A 12,572-nucleotide genomic window follows, 5' to 3' on the forward strand; every position below is an offset into this window, starting at 1 on the left:
AATGATTTACTAATTATTTCTTAAAGGGAAAGAAGCCTTTTCCTGCTGTCTTAATGCTAATCAAACAAATGACAAGGAAATTTGTCACTGCTGAAATATCTGAGTAATTTGAACCATTCCACCCCTAATACACACACACACACACATACACGTGTGTGTGTGTGTGTGTGTGTGTGTGTGGTTAAAAAAAAAAAAAATCACTGCTCCTTCACCTTCACCACATCTGTCAACAAAGACTATATCAAGTTTGCAATTAGGATTGAACTGCCTCCTTCTCATTGCCCTAAAAGCACACTCTAAAATGTCTCCCCTCACAGCATTAATTCGATTCGCTGTTGGTGGCAGTTCCTCGAAATTAACTCTTGATTGTAGAGTGTGGAGTACCTCTCTTGGGTCAGACTCAGAGATCTCAAAGGATTTCCTGGTGGAGGCCAAGGAGGAGACTGTAAAAGTGACCTTGGTGGAGATTGTAGAGGAGACCCCAGTGGAGACCCTGGAGAAGCCCATGGTGGGGACTGTGGTGGACACTCAGGTGAATCCTGTGGTAGAGACCCTTGATAAGCATGTGGCGGAGATTCTGGTGGAGATCTTTGAAGAGAAGCCGATGGACTTTGAGCAGGAAAGCATTGTGATGTAGACAATGCAGCTGAGTCTTCACCTTGAATTCTTGACAGAAAAAAAAAATTATATAGTGTGATTTTCCGGCAACATTAGATGTATTTTCTGTCTTAACAAAACATAGAAAGGTAAGGTCACTTCCCATTATGTCAATTCAGTGTTTTATTTTTTCTACAATTCTTTTTTTCCTCAACCGTACAAATTAATTTCGATATTTTGATTAAATGTAATTTTTTAAATTTCAAATGATTTTTTGTTTATTTTATTTCTTTACCATGTTGCTATAATTTTGAAATGGCATGAACTCAAAAGTTTGATTGCAGTAATTCCAGGTCTTAAAATGATTAGCAGGTATCCAGTGAATAAATATGGTTGTTGTCTCCAACAATCCACACTCTCTTATGGTTCCAGTCTGTTGACTGTGCAGGTGCAAAGCTGTATTTGGAGATGTTAAAAGGAAATCCTCTGTGGCAGAGGGAACAGCACCAGCAAAAGAAATTAGGCTCTGTAAACAAAGAATACAGCCAAGTGTAAAAATATTATAAAGTTTTCAAATACAAATGTACTTGTGAAATGAAAGAAAAAAATTCTTATGTTACTACATGATTGTACCTTCAGACAAAGGGGCTTTATGTGATTAAGGTTCAAAGTTGCAACATTACAATAATCAGATTTAAAAGTTATTTTAATTTTTAAGACATCCTGTGATGTAATACGATTAATTTTCCTGACTAGACTATGGGCACTTACAGGTGCTCTGCAGTTGCGACCTTTCATCAAATCTGGTATGAAAGGAAGTCATTTCTTTCCAATTTTACAGCCTATAAATCATTGAATAATTGGGTAAAATAGCCTGAAATATATACTTTAGTAAAAAAACATTTTTGCCGAAAATTGTCTCATCTAAATAATTCTCACAACACATAAATTCAGCTTTGTCACCCCTAAATCTAAAGGTGTTTTTAAAGCAATACACATGATAACATAACATTATCATAATAGTGTAATACATTTTATTATGTACAGGTCATTTGAACATTTTTGGTAACCAGACAGTTGATAGTAGCCATTGACTTTGTTGTGCTTGTGTATTTGTCAGGAGATGGCGCTATAGTTCACCTGTTGTTACCTATAAAAGGTGTAGAGTAAGAATGGAAGGGTGGTTGCACCTGCTGTCAATCATGTAACCATCTGGCACTGTTGCTTTGTTTGTCCTGCTTGTGGACTGAATAAACACTTGAGAATTGGGAACCTTCTTGTCCTCATGCTTACCTGGAGCTAAACATAACAAATTGGCGACGAGGATTTTGCTGTCCTACATGAAAGATGTCTGCAGTTGCTTCTTTTCCTACGCCATTCTTACCATGTCCGGGTGAGCCGTCTATTCCCTTTGAAGTCTGGTTGAAGATGTTTGAGAACTATTTACTTGTCATAAATGCATCAGGAGATGAATGGCCAGTTGCAAGAAAGCGAGCTTTGTTTCTTCATTGCCTAGGAACAGAAGGTCAGAGATTATTCTATACTTTACCAAATCAAGGAGAGACAATGAAGGATGCTATTAAGACTTTAAAACTGCACTTTATTCCTCGACGTAATGTTGTTGCCGAGCGTCATGCATTCAGAAAACGAATTCAAGCCTCAGGGGAAACAATTTTGCAGTATGTTGCTTCTCTTCGGGACCTAGCAGCCACATGTGAGTTTGCATCTAATGATGATGAGATGTTGCGAGATCAATTAGTGGAGAATGTAAACAGTCATCGTATTAGAGAACGTCTGCTATTAGAGACTGATTTGACTCTTAACAAGGCTATCACGATTGCTACGCAAATGGAGGCTGTTGGTGAACAAGCTAAACTTTTTTCCAATCTGAATTCAGAACCTGTTCAAGCAATACAAGTGACTGGTGTGCCTGCTGTTGATCGTTACACAAGACAATCACCTTTGAAACCTCTGGCTGTGCCTTCAAAGTCGTCTGCTACTCTCTTGGCTCGTGCATGTTACCGCTGTGGATCTACCAGGCATCTTGCAAATGATCCCAGATGCCCTGCAGTTTCTGTAAAGTGCAATAATTGTCAAAAGGTGGGACATTTTTCCAGAGTGTGTCGTTCACAGCAAACACGTTCTGTCCATGAGATTGAATTGCCTGAGCTTCAGATTCTTTACATGCATGATTCAGTATCTAATAAGATAAAATGCATTACTACTATCATGACTGCATCAGCTTCTGTACCTGTGGAGTTGATTGTGGATTCTGGATCTTCAGTTTCTATTCTGCCAAAATCTTTGTATGAAAAACACTTCAAGCAAGATGCCTTGCTGCCTCCTGCTGTTAAATTGGTAACGTATTCACGAGATCCAATACCAGTGCTTGGCTGTCTACCTGTTACTGTTACTAGAGATGATATGAACTGTAATATGTCAATATTCATTGTTGAATGTGGCACAGGTCTTCTTGGAATGGATTTGATAAATGGATTGCATCTTAAGTTTGAAGGTTCTTCTATTCTTCCAGGACATGTTCAGTCTTCAGTCCCTGTAATGCGACTTTCTGCTTCTGTGCCTGTTGGCAAGCTAGGATGTGCAAAAGGCTTTGAGCATAAGGTAAAAATTTCTCCAGATGTGAAACCTGTTCGTCAGAAACTCAGAAGGTTACCATTGTCTGTTCGAAATGCTGTTAGTGATGAACTGCAACGTCTTCTTGACCTGGGTGTTATTGAACGAGTGGATGCTTCGCAGTGGAATTCTCCAATTGTAGTTGTTCAGAAGAAGACGGGTGGCATTCGTATGTGAGTAGATCTGAGAGAACCAAACAAAGCTGTTGTTGCAGATTGTTATCCGTTGCCCCATATTGAGGAGATGTCTACGCTGTGTGGAGCAACTGTCTTTTCTACAATTGACTTAGAGAATGCTTACTTCCAGCTTTTGTTACATGAAGAAAGTCGTGATCTGACTGCATTTATTACCCATAAAGGGTTATTCAGATTCTGTCGAGTACCTTATGGCCTTGCCTCAGCTCCGTCTGCATTTCAGAAAATGCTAGCAACTGTACTGCAAGGGTTGCCAAATGTGGCTAATTATCTGGATGACGTTATTGTCTGGGGACACACAAAAAGTGAACATGATCACATGCTTAAAGTGGTTATTCAGCATATACATGATGCAGGCTTACAGTTGAATGATTCAAAGTGTCACTTTAACAAAAGCAGTTTGCGCTTTCTTGGTCATACTGTATCTGCACAGGGTATTTGCCCAGATGAGGATCATCTTAGTGCAATGCTTCATGCTCCTGTTCCTAATGATGCACATCAGCTCCGTTCCCTTCTTGGATTGTTGTCATGGTACAATAAGTTCATTCCAAATTTTGCCACAGTAGTAGAACCATTGCGTGCTTGCATTAGACAAGGTTCTGAGTTCAGTTGGTCAGATGAAGCTCAGAAGAGTTTCAGTACTGTAAAGGAGTTATTGCTTCAAAGCCCTGCTTTAGCATTGTTTGACCCTAACTTGCCCACTGTCGTTTCAACAGATGCATCAGATTATGGACTAGGTGCTGTATTCTCTCAAATCCATGAAAACAACACAGAGCGTCTTGTTGCGTTTGCTTCAAGAACCTTGTCTACTTCTGAACGAAAATATTCAACGATTGAAAAGGAAGCTTTAGCATGTGTCTGGGCTGTTGAAAAATGGAGAACTTACCTCTGGGGTCGAAAATTTCTTCTACGTACAGATCATCAGGCCTTGACAGTGCTTCTCTCCTCTAAAGGTACAGACCGCGCTGGAATGAGGATAGCGCGTTGGGCAGAGCGACTCTTGTGTTTTAACTATGAGGTTAATTATTATCCAGGCTCTAATAACCAGGTTGCTGATTATCTTTCTCGCCTACCCTTGCCGGCTTCTGATGAGGATCTTTCTGATACTGAGCCTGAGTTTGTTGCATTTCTGTCTTCTGAAATGTCTGCTGTGTCTCCAACTGAATTTGCTTCTGCCTCTGCCTCATGCTCCGAAATGACTGCGCTACGTGCTCAGATTGTTCGTGGATGGCCTTTTTCATCAGCGGCTGTGGATGTTGTTTTACGACCATATTTTCAAGTACGTGATGAACTTGCTGTGCAAAAGGACTACGTGTTTAGAGGGTCACGTCTGGTTGTTCCCGTTTCATTACGACATGTCTTGGTGAGTCTGGCTCACGAAGGTCATCAAGGAATAGTGCGTACGAAGCAGCGCATTCGTGAACTTTATTGGTGGCCTGGTATTGACTGTTTGGTTAAGGAGCAGATTAAGAATTGTGAAGTTTGCTTGTCTTCTGATAAGACTACAACTCTCCGTGTTGCACCATTAAAACCTGTACCTTTTCCATCTGTGCCATGGGAAAAAGTGGCTGTTGACATTGTTGGCCCATTTGAAACCGCTACTTGGGATTGTCGGTACATTATGACATTAATTGACTATCATAGTAAGTGGCCAGAAGTAGCATTCACTTCTTCAATCACAAGTAAAAATGTGATCAACTTCTTGACATCAGTCTTCAGCAGATTTGGACATCCTCATTACATTGTATCTGACAATGGATGTCAATTTAAGTCAGTGGAGTTTGCAGCATTTCTGAAAGAGAGAGCTATTCAACATCGACATACGTCAGTGTATCATCCAGCTGCAAATGGAGCTATTGAAAGATTCCATAGAGTACTGAAGAGTTCTATTCAATCAGCGACTCTGTCTGGAAAGCCATGGAAATCAACAGTTACAGCATTTCTTCAAACTTACCGTGCTACTCCCCATTCTGTTACTGGACGGTCTCCTTCTGAGTTGCTCTGTGGCAGGAAAATGCGCACTCGCCTTAATGTCCTTCCTCCTCCTATCATTTGTAAGAATGCTGATGTGAGTCAGAAAGTGGCATTGTCCCAAAAGAAGATGAAAACATACACAGACCTCAAACGAAGAGCTTGTACTCCTGAGTTCAAACCAGAAGATTGGGTGCGTATAAAAATTCCAGTTCATGTTCCTAAAGGACATCCTAGATTCTCAAAGCCTCTGAAAATTGTGCGTCAACTTGGTCCATGTACTTACCGGTTGACAGATGGGAAAACTTGGCATGCTTCTCATTTGTCTCCAGCTTGTGCACCTGTGGAAGATGGCAGTGAGAGTGAATTAGTGTCCTTGCCTCTTCAGTCTGTCCCTTCCTCTACTACTGTGTTGCCTAAAAATGAACTTGTGAACTTGCCTACTCAAACTGCCTCTCCATCTGTTCCTGAAAGATCTTCATCACGAGTAAAACGCCCTCCACGTTGGTTGCACGATTATGTCACTTAAAAAATCTATTTCTACACTAATTGAATTTGATGTAACTATTGTATTGGCTTTGCCTATTGCACCAACTTTGTATTTTGGGGGGGAATTTACAGTTCTAAGTAATGGGGGAATGTTGTGTTTGTGTATTTGTCAGGAGATGGCGCTATAGTTCACCTGTTGTTACCTATAAAAGGTGTAGAGTAAGAATGGAAGGGTGGTTGCACCTGCTGTCAATCATGTAACCATCTGGCACTGTTGCTTTGTTTGTCCTGCTTGTGGACTGAATAAACACTTGAGAATTGGGAACTTTCTTGTCCTCATGCTTACCTGGAGCTAAACATAACAGACTTCCATACCCTTATGAAAAAGAAGTATACTTCAAGTTAATTTCATGAAGTATATTTAAATAATGTTCAAGTCAATTTTTAAGTATACTTTATGTATTAAGTATACAAATATCAATGTGTACTAAGTGTAAACTTGTAAGTGTACTATTTCAATACCCATTGGGACTAAATTGTCCCAATCTAGTATATAAAAATATAGTGCAGTATAAGTTTATAAACTTTACTTGATTAAACTTAACTTTCCAGTGTAAGAGAATTGTTTTCTTGGCAATGGCTAAAGACAGGAGTAGTTGAGCTTCAGCTTCTTCTTATTGTATTTCAATCAGGACATTATGCACTTCAAGTTTTCATAGCGCCTCCCTATCGAATAACAGTGAAAACATGGATAGCTGGAAAATTAGGCAATGGTGGGGAAAGAGTGAAGTAGATTTTAATTAAATTCCTATGTAACTTATTTTTTGGGTAGTATTTTTTTCCCCCTCGTATGGAATTCAATGGCTACCATCAACTTCCAACTTACCAACATTCTTCAAAATATCATCTGTGTTCAACATAATAAAGAAACTAATACAGGTTTGAACAACTTCAATTGCATTGTAAGCATTACCTCTTCACATGTGTGAAGCTAATAGAAGGTAACTTTACAATAAAAAAAAATCATGGATCTTCCACATACCTGGATTGGGCTATCAAGATGAAAACTCATCCTGCGATAACTTCCATCTGTTAGTACCGTTAAGTTAGTACCGTATTTACCCGAATATAAGACAAGGTTTTGTGTCCTAAAATTAGGCTGAAAATGGGGGGTCGTTTTATATTCGCAATATAGACAAAATCACTTATTTATTAAACTGCCGATAACAAGGTCACGCACAACACATGAGCGCCGCTCACACAGAGAAACTACGCTAAACATTCAAAAGGTTGTTTTAATATTTATAACATATGATACAATTAAACAACATAACTCAACCAAAAGAGTGTTTTCCTGAATACCATCACGACTGAAAATAACACTGATTTCATATGACAGCTCCATAAACAAATTAACATTAAGTCACTTACATTTTAGATGCAATATTGAGTGTTTTTGTTCTCTTTCAGCAGCGAAAAAAGTTCCAAACAAATATTCTAAGCAAAAAAGTCCCAAACAGCAGAACCATAACGCGTCTCTCAGCAACAGTGTGCGTTACTGAATGATTCTGTGTTTGAATCAAAATCAAAGATTCAATAACTGTAGGAAATTGTTCCTGTGTCTTTGTGTGTCTCAGTCTCTGCTCAGCAATCAGTTACAGCTTCAGGATCCTGGGAGAGTGCAAGTCAATGAACCACAGGAGTAGAGTCAATATGGTTTATTCAGAATGCAGCTCTCGAAGTACAACAGGAAAACAGTGATATTTATACCATTAATCCACGCCCTAATAGTTGGACGCACCCTACATAGGAAACAGAAAGATAACTCCATATATGTCAATAATATGATAGAAATGAACCAGGAACAGATAGCTCTGCAGTTGATGATAACAGCTGGGTGGGTGTGCGCTCTACATGCACAAAGCAAAACAGGAAACAAACATCAGTTCCCCTTTTATGTTATCAGAAGGACAGTTTGCAGAAAGCACATACACAGAATATATATGCACATATAATCTTTCAATAACCTGTTCGTAAACGACTGCCTTAGCCGTTTGAATGAATGACTCACTCATTAAGACTCACCTGCTGCCACCTACTGTTGGTTTAGTTTCATGTTTAAACATACTTTCTAAAATGTTTTATTTATCCAAAAATACAAATCTCTTAACATTTAATGCAGTTGTAATTTTTCAGTGTAAATTATTTAATTTGATTGGTAACAGCCCTATAGTGTCTTATTTTAATTGAATGTATAGATCAAGAATATAATATAAGATTAGGGAAAAATGCCCTTTAAAAAAGATAAACATCACAAATATGCAGATTTCAATATGCCAAAGCAGATTGAACACTGGTGAGAATATTGCTTCAGAATAAATTATATTTACCACACAAAAAAAATAAAAATAGACCTTTTTTTCCGGACAAGCAAATTTCTTACTCGGACAAGTGAATGACCAATTTACTGTCCGAAGGACAAACACATAAACATGCTTAATGTCAAGCCCTGTAATGAATGGTGTTAAAAAAAATCCAATGAATTGCCAGTAGGATTTTCAAATTAAAAAAAATTCTGACCAGAAAAACCAGATTTTTCCCCAAAAAATAAGTCTGGAAAATGGGGGGGGGGGGGGGGGGGGGGGGGGGGGGGGGGGGGTCAGCCGCCTCGTGTGAAGACCGACTAGTGTAAAGACATCTTTTTTCGACTCTACCTACGATCGACGATCTTATATTCAGGGTCGTCTTATATTCGGGTATATATACGGTACCATCTGTTGCAGAAACTGTTTCTGCTTAACTGTAAAACAAGAAAAGTTGACATAACTTAAAATTGTAAGGCAACTTGCTGTACAGCGTTTTTGAGTTCACTCAACTTTTACACAAAGTAGTTCACTCAGCTCCATTAACTGAGTAAGGTTGCATGTTTTCTTTTGTTCAGCTGACTGAGTTTTTATCGTTTTTTATTTTTGTCACCATCATGGTGATTAGTGTTTTCTTTGGTTGGGCAGTTTGAAGACTTTTTAATAATAGAGTGTTTCTCTGGCTGCTGAATAAGAATTGAATCATTGTGTAGTGGTTTAATTCACTGATTTCATGACTGAGTTTAATATGAGCAATATTTTATTAACTTTGTTTTATTGTGATTCTAGAAAAGATCCAGCATGGTTTTAATCATAAAAGCTGAATAAGGTTTAAAACCGATTGAACTTTAAGCACTTCGACTAAGATTTTCTCCCACAGACATCAAGAATCAGCCCATGAATCTCAACAATGGTTACATGATTCATGCCGCAATGCATGCTGAGAGCCGTGGATGAGTTTTGAATGATGCACCCAGAATGCGTTGTTAACTTGTTGCAACTTGAATGCTTGTTAACTTGCAATTACAAATCGAATTTACAATGAATACTAGGTTGGTCCAACAATTGTTGAACCAACTTCTTTTCACTGGTTAAGACAACTTTTTTGCATTTAATTGTTCAGTTAACTAAAACATAATCATTAGCCTAACTTTTTGTGAGTTGGATTTTTTACAGTGTTCTGCCATTCTTTGATTCACAGTCTGCGTTAAGATGAATTACATTAAACTTTTCAAATGAATGGTAAGCATAAATAACACATACATATGTACAAAGGGATATTGAAAAACATGTTGAACAGTTCTACAGATAAACACCTTTATGGCTCATTCATTAAGTACATGACTGCAGTGTAAAGGATATTAGGTCTGTAAAAGAAAAATATATACTTACATGTACACGCCTCCTCTTGGATTCGTTCAGCATTGGCAGCCCGTTGCGTTGATTAATCTTTGGGATAATTATAAGGGCGGACTGTATATTTAAAGCCGAGCAAGTTAGCCGGTCATTAGGAGAAGCGCGTCGGTCAGAGAAGGAGCTCGAATCGCAAGTAAGTCTTTCCGAAATACTCTGTATTTGCTGTATTGCTTGGTGTATTAATTACCAGAAGGAAGATACATTTCGATTTTGCACTTATTTCTTCTATTCATAACTTTATTCCGGGAGCTATTTACAACTGCACTTTAACCAGGGCAGTTTGAAGCGCGCTGTACGCAATTGTCAGCCGTTATCAAATAATAACTGTAGGCTTTTAGCACAGGTAGTGAGTGATAGTTTGGTTTCGATTTGAGTCATTGGCAGCCCGTTGCGTTGATTAATCTTTGGGATAATTATAAAAGCGTCCACAGCTGTTCTCACTCAAGTAGTGATCAGTGTGTATTTAATAAGCGTGTCAGCGCTGTCGCGGTAGCGTCGTGTTCAGCCGCCTCGTGTGAAGACCGACTAGTGTAAAGACATCTTTTTTCGACTCTACCTACGATCGACAAGTGTAAAGACATCTTTTTTCGACTCTACCTACGATCGACAAGTGTAAAGACATCTTTTTTCGACTCTACCTACGATCGACAAGTGTAAAGACATCTTTTTTCGACTCTACCTATGATCGACAAGTGTAAAGACATCTTTTTTCGACTCTACCTACGATCGACAAGTGTAAAGACATCTTTTTTCGACTCTACCTACGATCGACAAGTGTAAAGACATCTTTTTTCGACTCTACCTACGATCGACAAGTGTAAAGACATCTTTTTTCGACTCTACCTACGATCGACAAGTGTAAAGACATCTTTTTTCGACTCTACCTACGATCGACAAGTGTAAAGACATCTTTTTTCGACTCTACCTACGACCGACAAGTGTAAAGACATCTTTTTTCGACTCTACCTACGACCGACAAGTGTAAAGACATCTTTTTTCGAATCTACCTACGATCGACAAGTGTAAAGACATCTTCTTTCGACTCTACCTACGATCGACTCCACCGTAGAACGAACACCGAGAACGGACTTAAGTATTTATTTACTTCTCTATCCTTTCTCCTTCTCTCTTTTCTCACAATGTGCTTTCAGTACATACCCACTATTTCTAACCCTCGCTCCACTATCAGACGCAGACGGCAGCGCAACACTGCTAATCTGCGTCTTATTCCTTCCTCTACTAATATCCCTCCCTCCTTTTCTCTGGGTCTATGGAATTGTCAGTCAGCTGTAAACAAAGCTGACTTCATTCCAGCCTTCGCCACTCATTCCAATCTGAATATCTTGGCCTTGACTGAGACCTGGATCCGTCCAGAAGACTCAGCAACTCCTGCTGCTCTCTCTAACAATTTCTCCTTCTCACACACCCCTCGCCACACTGGCAGAGGTGGAGGCACAGGTTTCCTTATCACAAACAATTGGTAATACTCAACCCACACCTCTCTCTGTAATAACATCTCATTTGAATACCATGCTATTACAGTTACAGCTCCTGCTAAAATCCATCTTGTAGTCATTTACCGCCCTCCAGGTCAATTGGGCACCTTTGTTGAGGAACTAGATGTGCTGCTGTCCTCATTCCCTGAGGATGGCAGCCCACTTGTAATCCTTGGTGATTTCAACATCCACCTGGACAAACCGTATGCTACAGATTTTCACTCCCTTCTATCCTCATTCGATCTCAAACTCCTTACTACCTCACACACACACACAAATCTGGCAACCAACTTGACCTCATCTACATACGCATATGACAAATCTGTAATGCTTTTGTTTTTATAAATAAGAATGATATTCATTTATTCTGCCAACACCCAAAACACCTCTGATACTTCAGAAAACGTCAATGGCCACTCCAATGATTTATATTATTAATAAACTACTCTAGTGTTTTTTGTCTCAGTGCCGGCTGCAAAGATGAAGTTTACGATGCTGCAAAATCATCTCCACAGTAGTGGAGAGAAATTTAAATTTCATATGCATTTCAATCAGAGTGGCCAGTTTCTTTTTTGGGTTTTGCATTGTTTCCTTCAAAAGTAGATGTGTCAATAGACATTTCTCATGTTTGTGAGTCAAGTAGCTACAGGGATACGCTGAGTTTCGGTTCCTTTGAGACACTCCATTTCATTCGCATTGAAACTGATTGCGCCAGGGCCTTCATGTCACGATTATATTGTCTGCTATATTTGCTTATTATTTATTACATTTTGGCAATTGGCTGATGAAATATGGATTCAAAATAAGATAAAATTAATTTTAAATAAAGGATTTCTACAAAACAAGACTCAAAATGGATAATTCGCCCAAAAATGTTAATCCTGCTATTAATTCTCTCTCTCATGCCGTTCCAAACAGGCAAGACCTCCGTTCATCTTCAGAACACAAATGAAGATATTTCTGATGAAACCCGAGAGTTTTCTGACCCCTCTAGACAGCAATGTAATTAACAATTTCAAGGTCTAGAATGGAAATAAAGTCATCGTTAAAATAGTCCATGTGAGTACAATGGTTCAGCCTTAATGTTATGAAGCGAAAAAAATATATATTTTTTTTGTGGGGGGAAAAAACAATATATTGAGCTGAGCGCCACACAACTCTGCTTTGCTCACATGCTCTGAACAGGTCAGATGTCAGTAATTTCAATAATAATAAAACACACAAAGTACAGGTCCATCCATATTGGACTTTGCCGTTTCTTTAATGTGTTTTTAAAGAAAAGCAATACAAATATTAATGTGCCAATAATAATTCAATTTGACAGGGGGAATTAAGGATAATAAGGGCAGTTTTAAATATAAGCAAGTGAAAAATACAAATAAATTCTTAGTTTGAAATGTCTGGTCTTTAAT

The 12,572-nt window shown here is 38.7% G+C and overlaps 1 long non-coding RNA gene across 1 annotated transcript; it reads right to left on the reverse strand.

Annotated features, from left to right (window-relative positions):
* Positions 1-1,896: 1,896 nt before the first annotated feature.
* Positions 1,897-5,676, reverse strand: LOC137047832 (uncharacterized). Its single transcript, XR_010899272.1, has 4 exons — positions 5,380-5,676; positions 3,614-3,713; positions 2,558-2,671; positions 1,897-2,109 (listed from the first exon to the last, which is right to left on the reverse strand). It is a non-coding gene; the product is annotated as an uncharacterized lncRNA (long non-coding RNA).
* Between the last annotated feature and the right edge of the window lie 6,896 nt (positions 5,677-12,572).

This window comes from Pseudorasbora parva, chromosome 2 (assembly GCF_024679245.1).
Source record: "Pseudorasbora parva isolate DD20220531a chromosome 2, ASM2467924v1, whole genome shotgun sequence".
NCBI lineage: Eukaryota > Metazoa > Chordata > Actinopteri > Cypriniformes > Gobionidae > Pseudorasbora > Pseudorasbora parva.